This window comes from Penaeus monodon, chromosome 27 (genome assembly GCF_015228065.2).
Source record: "Penaeus monodon isolate SGIC_2016 chromosome 27, NSTDA_Pmon_1, whole genome shotgun sequence".
Taxonomy (NCBI): domain Eukaryota; kingdom Metazoa; phylum Arthropoda; class Malacostraca; order Decapoda; family Penaeidae; genus Penaeus; species Penaeus monodon.
The window spans coordinates 35,346,394-35,346,800 of NC_051412.1; the positions used below are offsets into that span (position 1 = coordinate 35,346,394).

General features: G+C 43.2%; 1 protein-coding gene across 6 annotated transcripts in view; it reads right to left on the reverse strand.

Annotated features, from left to right (window-relative positions):
- LOC119590810 (hormone receptor 4-like) overlaps positions 1-407 on the reverse strand; it is a 115,290-nt gene that overhangs the window by 9,882 nt on the left and 105,001 nt on the right. The window lies entirely within an intron of this gene.

The window sequence follows — 407 nt, forward strand, 5'->3', positions numbered from 1 at the left end:
ACTCCCTACGGCCTGGGCGAGGCGACAGACGCCTTATCAGGGTCACACATTAACCAGCTTCGCATATTTATCCAGTTGATATAAATCCCTCTTAATTTCAACTCCTGGGATGTTATATCAAAAAAAGATTTTTTCTTCAAAAAGTGCATTACCGCCACTTTTCAGAGATACCACCACTAGTCAGGGAACGACGCATCTGAATCTCCCACGCGTCCAACACCTATAAGTAATCCATTCCCATATAAATGGATGTAGGGTGGACAAGCATCGGAGATTATAAAAAAGACAGAAAAAAAATACTTGACGGAGATACCGAGTGTGTAAAAACGCAAATCACTTCCTGCCTGTCTCACCTTGAGCTAAAAGTCACGGTCACTGCTGATCGCGCTGACAAGTAAGGGGAAAAA